The sequence below is a fragment of the Bactrocera tryoni genome, chromosome 4 (genome assembly GCF_016617805.1).
Source record: "Bactrocera tryoni isolate S06 chromosome 4, CSIRO_BtryS06_freeze2, whole genome shotgun sequence".
Classification (NCBI taxonomy): domain Eukaryota; kingdom Metazoa; phylum Arthropoda; class Insecta; order Diptera; family Tephritidae; genus Bactrocera; species Bactrocera tryoni.
Window position 1 is genome coordinate 18285928 of NC_052502.1, and position 19181 is coordinate 18305108.

The 19181-nt window shown below is 35.6% G+C and overlaps 1 protein-coding gene across 3 annotated transcripts in view; it reads left to right on the top strand.

The window, feature by feature from the left end:
- LOC120773986 (furin-like protease 2) overlaps positions 1-19181 on the top strand; it is a 392069-nt gene that overhangs the window by 245119 nt on the left and 127769 nt on the right. The window contains exon 1 of one of the 3 annotated variants that reach the window (XM_040103247.1): positions 3528-3547. The exons of the other annotated variants lie outside the window; for them this stretch is intronic. The gene's annotated coding sequence lies outside the window, so the exon portion shown is untranslated. Of the gene's footprint in view, positions 1-3527; positions 3548-19181 lie in introns of those variants that run through there. 3 annotated transcript variants of the gene reach the window in all.

Here is a 19181-nt window from a genome sequence, read left to right on the forward strand (position 1 = left end):
CTTTTTGTCGAAAAATACCTTAAAAATGTTGCTTCTTGTTAGTGATAATATGATTTCAACTGTCAATCTGCGGCTTAATTGAAAAGTATTTCGGTCTACTTTTAAAATTGCATGACTTCTTCTACATTTAACACTTAAGCTCGCCTTCCACACCTACTTTGTTTCCTCTCTTACTTGATTTTCTTGATTTACTTATAAATAACTTATATTCTCTTATGTAATTTTAACTTTCTGCACTGGACTATGATTTCGTATTTAATATGTGCAAACGAAAATCTCCACAATTCCTGCAGCACGAATTGTGCAACGAAAGCGAGTGCACATGCAACCCAACAGTTATATGCCCCACGGGTTCCGCTGTGGCTGGCAGAACTTCCGTTGCTTTTAAAAACCTGCCAAAGTCAACGGCAAGAGCAGCACAGAAAATGCAGAGCAGCGACCCACTAACGACACCAGGTTGCAACCAGTGCCTGGCAACAGCATCCACCGTGCGCTGCAGCGGCACCAAAGTGTAGTCAAGGTAATAGTCAGGCCGGAAGTGGGATTAAAAACACAAAATGGCGCAAGTGAAGGGACGCAAGTGTAAAAAAAGCGAATTTAAAATAAAATAGAATATTAAAATAAATAAATGTAATAACATATAACGGAGAGAGCGTGCAGCTTGAAAGCGAAAACAAAAACACTGTCAAGGTGGCACACAGTCCAAAGCAGAAATGGAGCAACGCGGCAGCCGAAAGTGGAGTAGCGTTAAGTGGCGTGGCGTGGCTTGGCTTGGCGTGGTGGAGCCCTGAAGTGCAATTCATTTTGTTTATTTGTGTTTGTTGGTGCATTTGCCATTTTAAATGTGTCATGTTGACAGCACTCACGAAATGTTGCACGTGAAACTGTTTGCACAGCACTGCAGCAACATCAACATCAGCCAGCAGCCGGAAAAGTTGTGATGTGTCAGTGGCAAGACAGCCGACAACATAGTTAAAAGGATGTGCATGTAGTTTCTACATGGCTGACCGGTTGGTCAAGAGGTCGCTAGGCAACATGAGGAGAATTTATATTTTGTTATTGGAAAGCTGATAATGAATTAAGTAGAACTTGCTTTATGAACACGAAATTTTTGCGAAATTATTATTTGATGTATGCCTTGAAGTCTTAATGCGGTTAAGTGATAAAGCTGGATGTTTGTATTTGTAAAGATCGCGCTGGCTATTTCTGGAAGCACAGTTTTCCTATAGTTCATCGGTGGACCTTGTTTCTGTGAGCTTCCGACGCAACTAACCTGTTTGATAGCCTTTCATATTGGAAATTTCAGAGAGGTTGGCCTTTATTTTCTAGTATGGCTTTTCTGGTTGTCGTTGAAACCGAGCTAAAAGCTAACCAGAATGTAAAATAATAAGCCAGATAAGAAGGCAAAACCGATTTTGTCAGGACATGATAGACAAAAGACCTGCTCCTAGTGTTCTAACCCGAAAACACCGAAAACCTACTATCGGCTGCAGCCATAATCTTATGAGAAACAAGTTATTCTTCACCGAGAGCTTGTGGTTATAAAGACTAATCAGAAATAGATCAGCAAAGCTTAGAAAGCAACTTTTTCGACAGTTATTGTTATGGAGAGGGAAAAGACGGCTATTATGCCGAATTAAGTTAAAATCACAAAGATTCGGGTTGGAAGTTTCGCGTATTATAGGAAATTTTTTATGAAAAATCTGACGTTTCATCGAGAATTTGTATTCATAAAGAGTTATAAAACACAAACAACGCTAACCTCGAGAAAATACCATTTTTAAGCCAGAGTCTATGGGGTCTCACTATAATGTCGGCAGCACTTTCTCTTTTGGGTTCTCGTTACACAATAAATTGTCTTTAATTCACAGTTCTACACAATTTCTGTCGTCTTGGAATCAGTTAAATATAAAAAAGTATAAGAGTCTAGTAATCTAGCGTAAAATCAGCCATGCAACGCAAGGCGCAAGGAACAATAGTTTAGATAAACTTTGGACATCTGTTACATATATACATGTCTGACCTTTATTTCCACAGAACAAATATTTAAGGGTTGGTTTTTCAATATCCAAGCTTGGTCTTTAATACTTTTTACTAAAGAATCACTCCTTTAGACCGTGTTTAGTTCAGAATCGAGTGAAATTCGTAGTCTCAATCCGCTCTGAGAGCCGTAAGAGAGAGAATTCTGCTAGCTGCCAAACTCCTAAGCTTTTGTATGGAGCGAACAAATATTTAGAGGTTGGAAACTTCACCTAGAAATTTTTCAATATTCAAGTTTAGTCTGTATTACTTCTTACCAAAGAATCACTCCTTTAAACCGTATTCAGTTCAGAGTCGAGTGAAACTCGTAGTCTCAGTGCTCTCTGAGAGCCATGAAAGAGCGAGTTCTGCTTGTTGTAAATCTTTTAAGCTTTGGTATGAACAGTGTGGTAAAGTAATTGAAGTAAAAGTTCAAGTCTTACCGACAACAAACAGTTAAAGACTACTAAAATGAAATTTTCACCATAAACATTTTCATGGCATGACTTTTAAGCTCCAGTAAAATTATTTTGCTTGCCAAAATTTAAGCACTTACACACATATACGCTACACACACAAAAAAACATTTCGAAATGCCTGTAGACAGTCTTTCAAAAATATTCTAATAAACACAAGCGTTGCCAGCATGTTGCGGTGTTTAATTAAAATTTCACATGTTTTACGCATCTATTATATTTACACGTGTGAACAAGCACACACACACACATAAACTCATACCTAGGCAAAGTTGCATATGGAAATTTTGTGCGCGCAGTAGCAAATGCGATTACTGCAATATTAGCATTTCGATGCAGCATTTTACTAATGTACATATGTAATTATATGCTGCTCGTAGCAATAAAATGTATTACATATGTGCAGATATGTATACACACATATACATATAAAATATTTGTTCATTCACTCGTGTCGCTGCAACATGCCACATGGCACAATGTTTGTTGCTGCGTAGTGTGGCAAAGGAAATGGCAAATACAAACCATTATACAGATGTAGACAAGTGCAACAGCTTTGCGCAAAGAAATTAGAACTTAAAACGGAAATGTAAATTTGCGGTTATGTATTAAAATAAAGTTCCGCACACACACACATACTAACAAAAAGTAAATAAATAAAATTCACTAAAAAGCATTGAAAATTTCTGTAAAATGGAATATAGAATATTTAAGCATTTATTAAATGATTTTGTTGGTTTTCGCTTTGTAACGGAGTTTCAATTTATGCTGTTTATTTTGTTTACAAGCTGGCTATTTCTTAAATTGATAAATTTCTCGCAAACAAAAATTTTATTCGAAATAAATTAAATGGCTTTTCAGTAATATTATATATTAGTTTTATACATATGTATTACCACAAATATTTAATATTAATTTTTAATTTCACAATTTCATACATACAACTACTTTAATTGTTTTTACAATAAAAATATATTTTCTGCTTTACTTTCAGGTATGTGAAAGAAAATTCAAAATTTCTTGATAAAATTCATTTGTGACTGGCTGGAAAGGTATGTGTGTGTATACGTAAATGCTTTTATATTAAAACTTTATTAAAGAACTATTATACTTTTATATTGTGAATATCTGGATATGCAATAAACTGTCAGCCTTAAGTCAGCCCCACTTTCACAAATGAATGTAATGAACTCGGATAGTATTTTCTATCACATTTCTAAGATTTTATATTTTTCCTACCCGAAACATACAGATTTTAGTTCTTTCCTTAGAAACTTCCTACCCGAAAATTCTTTAACTTTATTCAGCATAAAAGCCTTCTCTCCATCTCCATAGTAGCATAAAATTGCTTTCCAAGTTTTGTTGATCTATTTTTGTTTACTCTTTATAACTACAAATTCTCGATGAAACGTCAGATATTTCATAAAAATAACTTGCGAATATTTAGTTCTCTTATCCGAAACTTTAAGATTTTAGCATTATTGAGCAATAGCCTTCTCCAAAATCCCCATAGTAGCAACCGTCCATACGGTTGCTTTCTAAGTTTTGTTGATCTATATTTGTTTAGTCTTTATAACCACAAATTCTCTTTGAAACATCATATATTTCATACAAATATCTCAGACATATTTAGTTCCTGTATTAAAGGGCATACTCCCCAATCAGCTAATATAATATTATCCGAATGCACTTTGGATTTATTACGTTTTACCTTACAGGTACTCCAATTCGACCTCGAAACTCCTTTAACGACGTTTTTTAAAACCTAGAGCACCTAGTCATTGCATTAAAATGTGAGTCATGCTGCAATAAGCTTTGCTAGTTCTTTCCATATTCACCTAAAAACGAAAAAATATACTTTACATACAAGAACGTGACTTTGGTCATTCATGTTATATGCCAGCTAAATGCTAGAGTGGCCCGATAGAAAAATTTTCTTCGGAGATTACACCGTTGCTTTAGACAATATTTTTTGACACATTTTGTGGAAAGATCTAGTCAAACAGAAAAGTTTTACATACCAGGACTTGAATTTGACAGTTGGATTTCCATGACAATTATAATTGATAGTCCAGCACTCGAAGTGTAACCAATTAAAAAAGCCATAAATTCGGTTTGGAAAATTATTTTTATTTATTTTAAATATGTGAAAATAATCATAAATTCAGGACCAATTTACTTTTGCTCGATATGACCACCTTTTGCCTTAACTATGGCCTTGAGACGGTCAAAAAACGAATCGCAAGCTGCCCGAATGTGACTTGCTGATATTTTGGCCCACTCACGGACAATGGCTTTCTTCAGCATCTCGAGATTGGTGTATTTTTTACTTCGGACCTTGCTCTCCAAAATGGCCCATAGAGAATAATCCATTGGATTCGCATCTGGTGAATTCGAGAGCCATTGTGTGGTCGTAATGAAGTTTGGAACGTTGTTTTTTAGCCATTCTTGGATCACTCGCGCCTTTGAGACGATGCTGAGTCTTGTTGAAACGTCCATGGTTTGCAACCGAAATGTTTGTTTGCCCACGTCTTCAAAGCAGCCCCAAGAACACTTTCCCGATAGTATCTCGAAATTACTTTGACGCCAGGCTCGATGAAAACAATTGTAGAGCGCCCTATCGTTTTGAGAGTGTACAAATTGCTCAATTGGAAAAATTTTTCATCAGAAAACACAACAGCGGACCACGCTAGTTTCCCTAGACCATTTAGTGTCCTCAAAAGCCCTTTAGCACAATGACTGAGACAGCAACACCAATGGCCTTGGAACACCAACTGTGCATAACATACTATAAATTTGCTTTGGATTATAAAAAAATTAAAAAAAAAATATTTTTTTAGAAAGACAGAAACTTAGTAACATCGTAGCGGTCTTCAAAGAAAAATTCGCTCTGCAATCAAGCTTCAGAAATAAGATAAGGCAGAACCAGTAGAATCCAGCACAGTACTATGTCGTGCAGTGAAATATTTTGTAGGGCTTCTAGTCTTCGAAATTCTAATTAAAAAGTCGGAAGATAGAATGAAAACCAAAAAGCTTAAAATTATTTTCAACTCCAACAAATTTGGAGAACATTGTTTGATTGGGTCTCACTTAGCAGCACTACTTGCCGAATGATGCCATTCTTTCGGCCTACCATTTGACCAACTAAATACCGCTCAGCTCTGCTAATATACTCAGGAGGTTTTAAAGTTCTTTCTAATAACTTAAAAAATTTATTAACAAATTTCCTGAAATCCTTTAAGGTTGTTCAAATATCTGTAATGCTAATCATAAAGAAAAAATTGGATATTACAGTTCGAATTTCTATCGAATATAAACTGAAATAAGGCAAAACTCTCACAGCTAAACTTGATCATAGAAGTTAGATTACTATGCCATTTGCAGGAAATTTTTGTCTTTTGAAATTTTGAGCTATTTCGAAGAAAATTTTGATGGGTCGAAAAGTGAACTCTCCCATCATTTTTATCACTGTGACCTGCTTTTGAACTTCTCGTTTTGCTCACAAGTTTTAATTGGTGATCTTTTCTACTATAAATAGGGCTTCCTAAATTCAATGTTAACCACATATTTTGCCAGTTTACTTTCAGTGTTCGATATTTGAATTATGTCATTCTTTTTTTCACATTTTTCTCACTTATGGGGTTAGGCGGGTTTCAGGGGTACCAAAAAAAGGTATTTTTACGATTTTTTAATGTGAAAAATCATATATTTCAAAAATTTATCATGGCTTATCAAAGGTACATATTTGCACAATGTCTCCTGAAATTTTGTTATATAAATGTTCAAAATGCAGGCGCTGAGACCTTATCTCCTTGGGCGTTTCACAAAAAGTGCTCTCGTTGTGGACAACATAATTTATTATTGGTTAATCTTAAATCAAAAAACCAAATATATTTCGTTAGTACAATCTCGTGTTGGAACAAAGGAAAATAAATTGTAATTTTCATTTTTCCTCAGACTTTTAACCAAAAATCTTAATTGTGGTAAAATTTCGCCATTTATTTGGTTAAAAAAATAAGTTGTTTTAAAGATGTGCACACAATTCGAACTAAATCGGTCCAAAACTTTTCGTGAGTCAGTGTCTACCGACTTCAAAAATGTAGTTTTTAGAGAAACGCATTTAAAGTCGGTGCGCTACGGTACACTGACGTGGCCTGATGGGCGGAACTGTCGAAGGGTCTAATTTTCTAAATTTTTAGAGAATATTTTGAACAAATTGCACTACTTAATAAGACAAAAAATCAATTTTTTTGAAATTTTCAAACCCACCTAACCCCCTAAACTTTGCATATTCCTTCGATGTAATGCGTAGCACACCTTTAGGCGCTGAATTCAAAAATATTCAATTAAAAACTGAACTGTAACTTATAAAGCAAAACATATATACATAAAATTAGTGCTTACTCATACACTATTTAACATGAATTTCGAATTTCAATTAAATTATTTAACTCAAGCCGAATTTAATCTCAAGAAATAAAGCGAAAATTCATAAGCGTAATTAAACTACCAGCACTTTTATTGCAATATTTTAGAATTCTACCTTAATAAATTCTTAGGTATAAACTCATGTAAAATAAACATTTGCATAGAAATCTTTATGGGCCATTTAATAGCATACCTTTAGGAGCGCATGCAGTCATAAAATGCCGCCAGCTTAATCTCGGCGTATTCAAAGCCATTTAAATCCTAACAAACGATTTTTAATTAAAATTCCCTACGCAATACGATGATAATCACAGTCGGCAGACCCGACACAGCAGCACTTAACCACACACGAATGCCAGCGAACGCTGCTTGGGGTCAAATTACCCCAAAAATTGCAGCCATAAGCATAACAAGTAGCCAATAGAAGAAAATTAGATTAACAAAAACCACAGGCATCGCAAATTTAATGACTATTTGTGTGTCTTTAATTAAATCATTATGCATGGAACTATGAGACCATTGAGTCTTTTTATGAAGCCATTAAAAGGGTAATGTACTGAGCAGTGTGCAGTCGCCTGTAAGTATGCTAGGCTATTGGCGTGCAAATGGTGTATGCGTAGGATTTAAAGTGTCACAGCTCAACTTGGTATATATGTATGAGAGCTATTGGTGTGACGCGCAGAGTGACCTCATTGTGAAATTGAAGGTGCTGTGGCCATCGTTTGGCACTGCCAACCAGATGCGCATGCTTACACGGGTCACTTGAGTTGAATAGCGAGCGCGTGTGTGTGTGTGTGTACTTCTACAAATGTAGAGTTAAGTAAATTATATTTGCTGAGACGCTTTTGCGTAGATTGGCGAGTTTTTCATTTCCATCACTTCTTTTTTTCTTTTTTTTTTGGATTTTTTTTTTTGCGCCACAATGCCACCATCGACTTGACTGTGCAAAGCTGCGTAGTATGTACTCGCGCGCTGAGCTTTTAAAAACCGTGCAGCTCATAGCTGCTCGTATTTCACAAATTATTTCCACGCACGACTGCGTGCAGCGCAGCACCCTCCACCCCTACATTCAGCGCGTATGCTTTTCTGCAATTTTTCGCTAGCATTCACCTTCATTTGGCTGTTGGTAATGGAGCCGGCAGTGTAACCAATGCCGGCGCATAGCAAAGCCAACACGATGTGCTCAATTTGAGTGCAGAGCTCTTGAATTCCCGTTCATTCCACGGATTGCCCACCTGCTCTCCCTCCTCCTGACTGCTTCAACACAATCCACTCTTTTTTAGCGCCGAGCGTTTGCGCGTGTTCTCCTCTGCTTTGTTGTCACATGCTTTGACTTCGTTGTTGTTGTTTGTGTATGAACTGTATCTGCTGCTGCATTTTTGTTGTTGTACGCGCTGCGAAATTTTTCAACCTTCAACTTCCCCTTCGGTTCACAAGCGCACATCCAATTTCTTTTGTGCGCTTTTTTTCTCGATTTATTTCCGAGTTCTTCGCTCATTTCCTTGGCTTTCGTTGCCAGTTCCATCTTTAGTTTTTCCCATGGCTTTGGCTGTGATGCTGGCTTTGGCAGTCACCAATTTTTTAAGTTATTTGCATAGCGTGCGCTAAATTTAATTCATTCGTGAAGTTTGCAGCTTCTTCTTCGGCTGCTTTGGCACACGCAGGCACTTCTATATTCTAGTCTTTGCTGTTTTCTTTTCTTCTGCGCCAATTGTCGTGGCAATCTTTTTCAAGCGCAGCTCATTCCTACTCAAATTGTTGTTGTTGTTGTTATTTTTTTGTTAGTTGTTTGCTGTACGTGCTGTCAGCCGCCGAAAAGTATGCAAGCGAAATTTTCGCGCAATAAAGACTTCCACATGCCGTGAAATCCACGCAGCCAGACAGTCAAATGAGGTACACATGTATGCTTTTACGCGTTACAACAACGCACACACATACACACACTTATATTATATATAGCGCTGTTGAAGGGCATCACGCGCGCACCTTATCCTCGTTTGTATGCTCACATGCGCCTGTTGTCATGCTTCTCACTGCTTTACTGTCACTTTTTAGCATCTTTGGCTTTCTCAACACGCTCATGTGCCCCGCCTGCGTCGGCTATCCGCTCGCCGGCGCAATGAAAATAAATTTCCACTTGGCACACTTTGCCTTGCCACTGATTTGAACGTGTTGTTTTAAAGCTTCGACACCGTCACCGCATTTGCTCTGCTCTTCGCTGTGGCGTTACTGTTGCTTCTCTGGCCGCAAATCTTCCATTGCTGTCTATATTTTTTATTTTTACCTTCCTTTTTTTGTATGAAAGAGTTAAGTTGTTAAGTCCTTATGCGTTCATGCGTATGTAGTGTGGCTCTTATGTAAGCTTTTGTCGGTACTGTTATATCGTTTGTTATTTTCAAGAAATGAAGGCAATAATACTTTGCGCCATTCGCACGCTCATGCCGTTTTGCTGGTCATAACTTGGCTGCACTTATTTTGGTTTCCCGTCGTTTTTGGTTCTTCTTCCTCTTTTAAGAGCGTTCTTTACATGTTTTCTTTGTAAAATGATTGCTTCCCATCTTAAATTTTTGTCAAATTTTCCAAATTGCTTCCTGGATCTTTAAACACACTTTATACATATTTTTTTCGATTCAAAAATCATGTCTTTTATAGAAATTATAGAAATTTAAAATTGTATTGACTATATATAAAAGCAAAGCAAAGGCTCAGGAAAGAATATTGCCTTGAACAATATTTTTCTTAACATTTTTATGGACGATTCTTGATTTTCATAGAATAGTAAATTTATGATACCCATTTTCCCATTTCTGTAAGCAATCTGTTAAGTAAAATTTCAATATGAATACTCTTGCCCTCAAAAAACTTCATTTGGAAGCTTCCGAAATTTACCTAACTTGTAAAATTTTGATTATCTTACCATCTTATACACTTTTCCGGGTTTAACACAAATAAGATTAAAAAAAAAATTATATTTATACAAATATTAATGGCCTCTTAAGCCAATGCCAACATGCCAACACTTAAACCAATTTTCCATTCACTTATTATACAAGTATGCCTCGATTGAGATTATCCTCAGTTTTTCATTGCACTGAGAGACTAAGAACGAGTTTATTTTTGAAGCGCTATTCGCTAGACTGTTTGGCAGTTTCGATGTCAATTGTTACTGTTCAGGCGACTTCGTCTTTTGGTATAAGTCTAGCATTGACAAGCTTCATATCCTAAACATTAAGCACAATGTATTTAGTCAATCCATAAAGGATGCTCATGCCCTCTGCTATCTCTTTGATTCGATTCTTTAAGCACAGTGACTTTAACTTTTTCGATGTTATCCTCTTAATCGGCAATGGTTGAACAACTCATTTGAGAAGACCCCGGCCAACCTTAGTAAAATACGTAGTTTGGGCAAAATTCGTTTCTTTTTATTCAACGTAGTTCTATTCAGGGGTAATACACTGCCTGTAGTGATCCTCAGAAATTTTCGATTTTTTTAGTAGGATGCGTCATTTGCCTCAGTTTCGGTGACAACCTCTTTATTCGACGAAAATTTGTTCCTAGCCACCATACTGTTGCGGTTTGAGTACAGAAAATATTCGCTGGAGGCCAGAGACGTAGAATACCGTGGATATTTAAGCAATTCGAAGTCCAATTCATGGATTTTTGCCATCTTTTTCTGTGACTTGTGACAATGCACCGTGTCTTGGTGAAACTGAAATTTTATTTTCTTCAAATGCGCCCGTTTTGCGGCGATTTATTTTTTCAAATGGTCCAATTACACTATGTTATAGTCACTGTTGATGGTCCTTCCTTTTTTCAAGGTTGATTATTCCATGCGCATTCGACTGTCGATTGGACTTCGGAGTGAAATTATGGAGGCATGTTTCATCCATAGTCTCATATCGACGTAAAAGTTCCGGCTTATTACGCTTTATCACCTCCAAACACTGCTGCGAATAATCAACTCGTCATTGTTTTTGGTCAGAAAGGAGCTCGCGTGGCACCCACTTTGCACAGCGGTTACTCATACTCAAATATTCGTAAATGATATGATGTAGATGTTCATTTAATATCTTTAGAGTACCCGCTATCGGGTACAACTGCACTTTACAGTCATTCAAAATTATTTTGTGGACTTCTTTGATGTTTTCATCGATAACAACCTCTTTTAGGCGTCCATTGTGTTCACCGTCTTTGCTGCCCTTTTCACAACGTCTGAACAAATCATATCAGTGCTTGATGGTTGATTTCCTTGGGTCAGTGTCCGGAAACTTTTCGTCGAACCAAATTTTTACTTCAACTGTATTTTTGCCCTTCAAAAAGTAATATCTTATTAACATGCGAAATTATTTTTTATTAATTTTTTCACTACAACAAAAGTTGCTTCACTCAAGATGATATAACTCACAAACTAATGATCCGACAGCTCTCAAATACTTGTATATTCATGCGACTGTTGAAGGTCAGGGCTAACTACAAAGTATATGGATTTAATGCTTCTATCTATATGTCAGGTCGAGGACTTTTCAAGTGAGCTGTTATATGTATACATTTCCATAATTAATTAGCTACGGTTCATTATTCATGGTTTAAAATATTTTTTCCATACATTGGCAACTCTATGCGCTTATATGTATCTTTCGCTATAATATAATTTACCTACCATTCTTTCACTCTGCATTATATACATACCTCCCGAGTTCAAAAGTTCATAAATTGCAGTTTTTCAATTCACAGTAACTCAACTCACTCAACGTCGCCAAAATCAAAAAATAAAAATCAAATATTTTCTTAAGTTTCCATCATTTTCTTCAAAATTCATACATAACACCAATCAAAAGCGCAACATCCAGAGTTAACAGCTCATATCGGATATTTACAGCATTTCGCCCTCTCCCGTTCGCTGTTGATTCGCTGCGCTGCTGTGTTATCACATTGGCGAGCGGCGTTATCGCCACCATTATCAGCCAGACATTATCGTTATTACACACATATTTGGCGAGAATGGCGAAATTCATATGAAACTCAAATGATTATGCTCGTTTAAATGCTTATTTCGCCGACTCCAGCCATTCGCTATTTAAAAGTCGCTCATATAAGCATATACCAACACTCGGGATTACTACAAGCAACACACACAGACAAATAGAGTCCTTCGTTCATGAATATTTGACGCATAAAGTGAAATGAAGTGCATCGTAAATATTTACGATAATTTTAACGATTTTCAAACTCTTTTGCTGAATTCCGTTGTATTTTTTTGTTTTGTGATTTTTGTCAAAAAGCAAGTGTGTTTGCTCGCAGTCCAAATGAGTACTGAGTCTGTACTAATACATGCGTACATTGGACCATATTAAGACACGTAAGTGTATGGTCCACTTTAATGCTTCTATTTGTTTGCGCTTTATAACCCAGTTCCGTTTCGGTCTGCTTGTCAGCCATTTTTCCTGTGTTCGAGTGTTCTAAAGCGCTTTAACTGTTTGTTATACATATAGAAATTTGTAAGTGTGTGTGCTCTGTAGTCAGTGGTCGGATGGCGTTCCTAAAAATTAATGACATGTTGAAATTCTGCATCTTTAAACTTCAACAATCGCCATTTATAGCGATTTTTAAAAGTCAAAATCCATTTTATAGTATTGTCCACCATTTGAGATTTCATCGACACGAAATTCTGTGTAGATATGTATTGCTTTTTAGCATCACATATGATCGTAAAAATATACTTGAAGTATAATTCGCGTTTGAGCAATTAGAAAAATGTAGAATGAAACTGTGACTTTATCAGTCTTAGAAATGCTTCATTTTTGAGAGTGTTAATTCAAAATAAAGCAATTAAAACTAAATTACTTCGAAATTAGTGAATAAATAGAAAATAATTAAAGAAATTTCTGTTTCGTACGCTTGGTTAGGTCTTGAGTTTTTTGCTTCGTTGTGCTAGTCCGCGAACGCATTCGCAGAAATTCCCTTAGACCACAGTAAGCTATAACAAGCGAAACATATATATAGATCAGATATATGTCAAAACTTATTCGAGCTGATCCTCATATGAAAACCTGCTGTTGATCAAGTGGTCATCTTCCGACAACGCACATAAAGCAAATTAGTCTGAATAGAGATAAGCGACTTTTTCAGTGGCAACATCCAGCTGCATTAATGTTTTGGTTGGGAGTCTTCTATTAAGACGTTAAACCTCTTCACTTCTGTGTTGAAGGGGTTAAAACTGGAAGCAAAAGTGTATCAGCAGCATATTTATGAAACCGTAGGAAAATAGTTTTGCATTACTCTTTCGAGGGAGAGCATTGGATCTTCCAGCAAGACACCACCCAAGGCAAAAACCACTCAGTAGTGGCTGAAAAGCAATATTACAGGTTTCGTCAATGCAGATGATTGGTCATCTGAAAGTCTAGATTTTAATCCATTTGAATACAGTTCGTGGTCAGGGTTGGAGAACATAGCCCACAAGACTTACAATACACAGAAATTTTTGTGAGTCTTATAAGTATATTTGACCTTGTAATATCGATTTTTTGTTCTGCATATATATTGAATGCATATATACTATATAGTATTTCAGAATATTCTGTGCAAATTTGAAGTTTATCTGGATAATAGTTTTAGAGATATGACCGTAAGTGTATGACTTTCTTAACTTTTTGTAGTCGGCTTCCCAAATTTTAAACGCATTTTTCTCGAAACGCTGGTTTCAGAACCTTTAAGAAAAATGTTTCAGAAATAGTTGACGCGATAATATTGGGTAGTCGAAAAATTCTTTTCGTATTTCCAATCAAACTTCAACGTATTTTTTTATATTTACAAAGAACTTCAATGACCCAAATATGTATCATTTTGATCGACCAATTTTTTGCCATTTTTCCGCTAGAGCCAATATTACATCAGTGTAAAACTTTTCTGGTTTCTCGGCGAAAAACTGCGACAAGTAATTTTCACAGACTTCTCTGGAAGCCAACTTTACTAAAGTGCAAGATGAAGGCTATAAGGTGGATGCATCAAAATTTCCCGGCCAAGCTCTTACAGTTTTTGCCGAGTTATCAAAGATATGTGTGGTCTATCGTTGTCCTTATGAAAGCCGAGGTCTTTTCTGTTGATCAGTTCTGGCCGTTTTTTTCGATTGCTTGTTTCAATCTCATTAATTCTTGACAGTAAAATGTAGAATTGTTCGACCAGGCTAGAGCAGCTCACAGTAGATGATTCCCTTCCAATAACACCAAACATTCTGCAAAATCTTTCGAGGCGTCAATCTTGGCTTTGCGACCATTTGTTGAGCTTTTTGATTCACTTTTCCTCTCCTGTTACCATTCGCTTCAGAAATGGTTCTATTTAATTTCGTCTCAGCAAAGAATGTTAATTTGGTCCACTACATTTTTCGCAGTCAATTCATGTGATAACCAAACATCGATTTTTTATTGAAGTCAGTCTTTTTTAAATGGTTCAAAAACTTTTTTAAACAAAAATTTCAAAATATAGCGAATTTCTTTATTATTTTCACTCATTATAAACGATTTTTTCTGACTTGCGAATGGATATAACCACTTAAAAATTGTATTAAAAAATGTTGCCAAATAACACTTGTTTATCAAGTGTGGAAAAAGGGTAGAAAGTGTCACATTGATTACTACCAGGCATGAAATGTACATTATTTATATATTTATTAATAAAGCAGTGTCAACAACTGTTGGATGGCAGCACCTGTTAGCCACTTTTATTAGCCGAAAAGTTGCGATAAACACCAAAAAACACACTGCGACAAACATAAGCTGTAACACAAGGCAGACATCTGGTGCTTAGAACACTAATATGTAGTCGGAAAGAACGTTACAGCTGTCAGACTTTTTCAATTTCTTCTAAACCCTGCTCTTTCGCCTTGCTGGGCTTTGATTGTTTTCGCGCTCGCTTGATTGCATTTAATGCTATTTATTTACATTTCGCCGTTTTGCGCTTTGTTCTTTTCTCTGCATTATTTATTTATAGTAATTTGTCTTATCCTAAGCGGCTTAAATGCTTGGATGACTTTGTTGCGACAAAGTTTATTGCAAAAATTTATTTACAGGTATTTAACTTTGGAAATATTTGCCTGTGCTTTGTGCTTTTTTGTTGTTTTTTCCATTAACTGCTTTCATTGTCACACCAATTATTTCAGTAAGCAGTTTTCTGTGCGGACTTATATTGAAATCGAAAACGAGAGAAACAAATATTGCCATAGTAATGTGCCGTTATTTTTTTCTGAAGAAGTTCGAAACGAAAATAAGAAAACGTTAACCACCTTTAAGCTGGAATTCATAAAGGAATTAAGTTTGAAGTTTCTGTGTAGGCTTTTATTGAAATCGAAAGCGACGGAAAAAAATATGATGGCATCATCGTCCAATTACTTTTTTAGAAAGAAGTTTGTCACAAAAATAAAAAAAAACGTTGCCTACCTTTAGGGTGAGATTCATATAGGAATTAAATTAGACTTTTTCTGTGTAGATTTTTAGCAAAATTGAAAACGATAAAAACAAATATCACCATAGTAACGTGCCATTAATTTTTTAAAAAGAAGTTTTTCACAAAAAGAAGAAAACGATGCCTACCTTTAGGCTGTAATTCATAAACGAATAAATATATTAATTATTTGTGAAGAAAAAGTTTTCAAGTTCTACAGTTTTAAGGCGTTCCTCTTTTATTCATTTCGGAATTTTCGAAAACAATAATTTTCCATTGAAATAATGTATCTTAAATCTATACAACGAACAAGCATCTCTAGTAGTCCAAGTGGGATTATACGTTGTCTCACGAATATCAATCCTTTTATCTTACTTAAATCTAGATAATTTCTGCTTACTTATCAATTTTTTCAGTATTGACGAGTATTTTAATTCAAAAACGCAATTTTTCAATAAATATAAAAATTATCTACTTTTAGGCTTTAAGTCGTAAAATGAAGTTTGAGGCATTGTAAATGAAAAAGTTGCCTACATTTAGGCTTTAAGCCATAAAATGAATGTACAGACTCTATTTATGAAGAAAATTATAAAAGCAGACAACATTTAATAGGTTCTTCTTCTATTTGTGTCTAAAATCCTGAAATCAATCACTTTTTACAGAATAGAGTAAAATAAAATAATTTCAAGTATCTTAAAATGCTTCTTATTACACAAAATTGGTATTTTCGGTATTTTTCATTTCAAAAAATAATTTTTTGAGCAACGCACGTAAATGTCTGCTTTGAAAAATTCCTCAGGAATCAATCAATCGTTAGAAAGTGGCTTTAAGCTACTTCATCCTTCGACTTTTCTAATAAAAAATTATTTTCTTATAGTCACGCTCTAAATTAATCGCTACCAATCAAAGTAGCCTTAACCCTTTAAGCACCCTAACCCTAGATATTTATGCAACGAGAAAGTTTGCCCGCCTCAGCAATCGAATGGCAAACATTACACGAGAAAACTTTTTAAATTATTGATTACTAACATGACAACATTTGTAAAAGTCCAAACAAATACGCGCGGGCATTTGAATATGTAATCTATAACAACAACAACAACACGCACACACATGCAAAGAAAAAAAGCGGCGCTGCAAAGCAATAAATTCTGCCTTTTTGTTGTACTTCGGAAATGTTTAGAATTTCAGTCACAGATTCAGCATTTATCTTGAATGCTTAACTCTTTCGCTCACAGCTCCAAAAATAATAAAAAAGGGAGTCAAATAAATGAAAAAAGTTTAGAGTCAAGCAGCGGCGCGTGCACACGCTCACTCACACACACACATTTTTTTTTTATTATTTTTCGCGGCGCACTTAACTCCGAGCCTAGGCTAAGCCAGTATAAATTGCTCGAGTTTAAGGCAGAAAAGGCAGCAACAACAACAAACAGGCAAACAACAATATTTCAAATGTAAAAATAAAGAAAATTCAAAAAATGCTCGAAGAAGCTCCAAAAAGCGCGCAAGTGAGGCGACAAGTTTCGCCAATATTGTAAAATGTGGAAAAAATCCGCAACATAAAATACATGTAGATATGTAAGCGTGTTGGATGTGTGTGTCATTTGGTGGCATGAAAGAAATTTTTGAAATCATTATGTATGCAGACGAGCGCGATGGCAATAAATTCATATAAAACGACAGCTGTATTAGAAAATGAAAGTAGCAAAGCAGCACTGATAGGCGGAAGGCGGCGGTGTGGTAAGCAAGTTACGGCACTCAAAAGAAGTCGGGTTTATGTACTTACAAATATATAATATGCCTTCTCGTGTCTCCGGAAAAAATGTCGAAATGTGGCGCATATTTAATACACATGTATGTATATGTATATATATGTTAAGGTGGTTCAAAACAAAAATATTTTTTTCGCTTCGTACTCTGAAAAATTGGTTGGCAGACACTTCTAAGTAAGGCTCCCACCAATTTTTCTGCAAAAAAGCGTAAAAAAGCACTCCTTTTCCTGACCCACCCTAATATATACGAATTTATGCATGTCCGTGTGTGTGCTCCATAATACGAGTTAGCTACTAACGGTTTTTTGTTAATTGCACGGCATACTTAAGTACTTATGCGTAGCCATACGTGTTATTTTGGCTAGGCTATTATTTTCTTAAGTGTTTATTCTTATACGCTTATGTACTTACTTACATACTTATTCAATTACTTAAGTGCATATATTCTTTCTGAAACGTGTACTTACATAAAATGTGCTTACTTGCTGGAGCACTTATGAACTTGTGGACTTAAGGACTTTTGGATTTACTTAATTAAATATTATTTAAAAACAAGAAAAACGTTAATTACCAAGGCTATAACACCGCTCAGAGGTGCATTTTATAACATAAGAGAGTAAAAACAGTCTTTATCTTAATAATAACCAGTCAGCTTGAATGACAGCTATAAGCTTTAATAATCCGATATGAACAATTTCTTCGGAACTTGCACCGTTCTGTTAGGCAATAACACATTCAAAATTTCATGAAGATTCCTTGGCAAATAAAAGAGTTTTCTGTACTGGGACTTGAGTTTGATCAGTAAATTGTATGACGGCTATAAGCTATAGTGGTTCGAACTGAACAATATAATTGGAGATTGTAGCTATGCCGTATATAATAATCTCTGCCTAATTTCGTAAAGATAATTTGCCGAATAAAAAGGTTTTCCATACAAGAACTCGAGGTCGATCGTTTATTTTCTATGTGTGTGACAGATTTTTCTTTTAGTGGTTCGATATAGACGTTTCCGACAAATGAGCAGCTTTTTGGTGGAAAAAAAGGTAAGAAAAATTCCATATACGTAAACTGAGAGGTGAGTTTGCATATATGCAGATGTACAGATTGAAGGACATGGCTAAATCTACTCAGCTCACCACGCTGATCATTCATATCTACATATACTTTATAGGGCTTCCGAAGTTTCCTTTTGGTTGCTAAAAATATAGCGATAAACTTCATATATCCCATCCAGGGCATAATTCGACTCGTGCTTCATACAACTTTCCGGAAACCGCGAATTCGTTATGAGATACAGCTAGAAATCTCATATTAGTGAACTTTTGACCTTATTACTTGTTTCAGTTTCCACTAGGGAGTTTAGAAATTTATATTTGGTAAGTTTGTAGGAATTTATTGTTGTTTAAAGGTTAAATTGGAGCCCCTGTATCTATGAACCTATCTTACTGAATCTTTGGCGGTCCATTGAGCTACTTGCTCTTGGCAAGTTTCTTAGCGCCACAATGATTGGGGTTAGAGCGAGATAGATAAACATGTCGTGAGATAAAAAATTTTATAGGAGGCAAATTGTCAAAGTTGTACGGAGGAAAAATATATTTTTCCTTCACATTCACGGTTCTTATACATTCTTCGAACGAGATGAAGCTGATATTGGTCTTCTCAATAAATTTTTATCAGTCTCAAAGCGCTTTAGCAATGTGTAACGGTCTTTTTGATCCATACGAACAGTTCTAGGCGTCACAACAGACCATGTGAAACTGTTCAAGTAACACTATTCGTGGCTTCAAGAGTGTAAGCGTGATTACTTAACCTACTCTATCGAAAGCTTAGAGAATTATATTTCATATCATTCTATACAAATATTTATGAACATTTTTTTTCGTCTTGCAGCTCTCTGTAGCATGATTCTTACTGAAAAGGGGTCGTCTTCATCTGCAGGGAACTAGTTGATTAGCAGTAAAATTGACGGACTGCAAGTCTACAAACGTCTTCTAAGACATTTCTCTGCTAAGTCAAATAGTAAATACTTACTCAAGAGGAAATGTTCTAA